The sequence below is a fragment of the Pseudophryne corroboree genome, unplaced genomic scaffold (genome assembly GCF_028390025.1).
Source record: "Pseudophryne corroboree isolate aPseCor3 unplaced genomic scaffold, aPseCor3.hap2 scaffold_1417, whole genome shotgun sequence".
Taxonomy (NCBI): domain Eukaryota; kingdom Metazoa; phylum Chordata; class Amphibia; order Anura; family Myobatrachidae; genus Pseudophryne; species Pseudophryne corroboree.
This window is the reverse complement of record NW_026968043.1, coordinates 117,562-120,752: the sequence shown is the minus strand read 5'-3', so window position 1 is coordinate 120,752 and position 3,191 is coordinate 117,562.

Below are 3,191 nucleotides of genomic sequence, written 5' to 3'. Positions count from 1 at the left end.
AGAGCAATACAAAATGTACAAGTGATATATTAAAATCATCTTTCCAGCTTGAATTTCAATGATGCATTGGGGCAACGATTTTGTGAGAAACATCTTCACCCTTAAATAAAGATTTTCTTAATTCCTTACCTGTGTGCTAATTAGATATCACCTTGTTTTCACATTAAACAGACTTCCACATGAGAAAGCAGCAAGGATGCAGTGGCGTTAATGTTTCCTGGTGTCAACCTGTATTATTTCTGTAGATATTGAAATGAGGATGCATCTTGCTGCCTTTCCAATGAAGCAAGTTTAAGTTAGTAATAGGTGAAAAACCATCCCTACAAAGGTGTTAATCAGAGACTTGGCTTTGTGGACACTTTTCAGAGAACAAATTTGTTAGCATAAAAATAAAGCCAGAAAATGAAGAGCTGTTTAATCACTCAATTGGATTTTTTTGCCAGCATATTTCTTTTTCTCTGCAACCCACTGCTAAATTGTGCTTCCTAGCTGTTTTTATAAAATCACTGAATCAAATCTAACTCTGATTACATCAGAGAAGGCCAGGTACCCTACACCATAAGAGGGGGTTTGAAATTTTGACTTGTCTACATAAAGATCACCAAAATCTGATAACAAGGTCAATTACGTCCCTAGGTGGGATTGAACCACCAACCTTTTGGTTAATAGCCTTACACACTAACTGATTGCACCACAGCGACACTTTGCAAAAGCATATACTGAAAAACGCTAATAAGCATTCATCTAGAACGTTTCCTAGAAACATTTTAAAAAGTCAATAAAGTGGAGAGTTTTTGTAAGATGTTTCTTCCATCAACCAATGAAGAAACACATTGGTACTTTCCCATGATGAGTGAGTGCTTCAGGATCTCTTGCACTTACATGTGCAGCAGAGTACTGTAATGGAAGCATGCTGGGTCCATAACCCAGAGGTAGGCAGATTGAAACTATCCTCTGCTATATGCATTTTTTTTTGTTAATTAAAGTAATCCAAAACTGGGATTGACATTTTTGCTCTTTTATTTTTACTTAAAGTACAATAACTTTTACCATTTTAATTTGTTTTACTAGTATATTGACAGTATTGTTTTCTTTCAAAAATCCACTTAATTTTCTTTACCCGATTATTAAAATGGTAATTGACAAAAACAAACTACATTGTCACCAGAAGAGCAATACAAAATGTACAAGTGATATATTAAAATCATCTTTCCAGCTTGAATTTCAATGATGCATTGGGGCAACGATTTTGTGAGAAACATCTTCACCCTTAAATAAAGATTTTCTTAATTCCTTACCTGTGTGCTAATTAGATATCACCTTGTTTTCACATTAAACAGACTTCCACATGAGAAAGCAGCAAGGATGCAGTGGCGTTAATGTTTCCTGGTGTCAACCTGTATTATTTCTGTAGATATTGAAATGAGGATGCATCTTGCTGCCTTTCCAATGAAGCGAGTTTAATTTAGTAATAGGTGAAAAACCATCCAAGAGCTGTTTAATCACTCAATTGGATTTTTTTGCCAGCATATTTCTTTTTCTCTGCAACCCACTGCTAAATTGTGCTTCCTAGCTGTTTTTATAAAATCACTGAATCAAATCTAACTCTGATTACATCAGAGAAGGCCAGGTACCCTACACCATAACAGGGGTTTTCGAAATTTTGACTTGTCTACTTAAAGATCAACAAAATCTGATAACAAGGTCAATTACGTTCCTGGGTGGGATTGAACCACCAACCTTTTGGTTAATAGCCGTACACACTAACTGATTGCGCCACAGCGACACTTTGCAAAATTACATACTGACAAAGGCTAATAAGCATTCATCTAGAACGTTTCCTATAAAAACTTTAAAAAGTCAATAATCTGGAGAGTTTTTGTAAGATGTTTCTTCCAGCAACCAATGAAGAAACACATTGGCACTTTCGCATGATGAGTGAGTGCTTCAGGATCTCTTGCACTTACATGTGCAGCAGAGTACTGCAATGGAAGCATGCTGGGCCCATAACCTAGAGGTAGGCAGATTGAAACTATCCTTTGCTATATGCATTTTTTTTTTGTTCATTAAAGTAATCCAAAACTGGGATTGATATTTTAGCTTTTATTTTTACTTAAAGTACAATAACTTTTACCATTTTAATTTGTTTTAATAGTATATTGACAGTATTGTTTTCTTTCAAAAATCCACTTAATTTTCTTTACCCTATTATTAAAATGGTAATTGACAAAAACAAACTACATTGTCACCAGAAGAGCAATACAAAATGTACAAGTGATATATTAAAATCATCTTTCCAGCTTGAATTTCAATGATGCATTGGGGCAACGATTTTGTGAGAAACATCTTCACCCTTAAATAAAGATTTTCTTAATTCCTTACCTGTGTGCTAATTAGATATCACCTTGTTTTCACATTAAACAGACTTCCACATGAGAAAGCAGCAAGGATGCAGTGGCGTTAATGTTTCCTGGTGTCAACCTGTATTATTTCAGTAGATATTGAAATGAGGATGCATCTTGCTGCCTTTCCAATGAAGCAAGTTTAATTTAGTAATAGGTGAAAAACCATCCCTACAAATATGTTAATCAGATACTTGGCTTTGTGGACACTTTTCAGAGAACAAATTAGTTAGCTTAAAAATAAAGCCAGAAAATGAAGAGCTGTTTAATCACTCAATTGGATTTTTCTGCCAGCATATTTCTTTTTCTCTGCAACCCATTGCTAAATTGTGCTTCCTAGCTGTTTTTTTATAAAATCACTGATTCAAATCTAACTCTGATTACATCAGAGTAGGCCAGGTACCCTACACCATAAGAAGGGGGTTTGAAATTTTGACTTGTCTACTTAAAGATCACCAAAATCTGATAACAAGGTCAATTACATCCCCGGGTGGGATTGAACCACCAACCCTTTGATTAATAACCAAACACACTAACCGATTGCGCCACAGAGACACTTTGCAAACACACATACTGACAAAGGCTAATAAGCATTCATCTAGAACGTTTCCTAGAAAAACTTTAAAAAGTCAATAATCTGGAGAGTTTTTGTAAGATGTTTCTTCCATCAACCAACGAAGAAACACATTGGTACTTTCCCATGATGAGTGAGTGCTTCAGGATCTCTTGCACTTACATGTGCAGCAGAGTACTGCAATGGAAACATGCTGGGCCCATAACCCAGAGGTA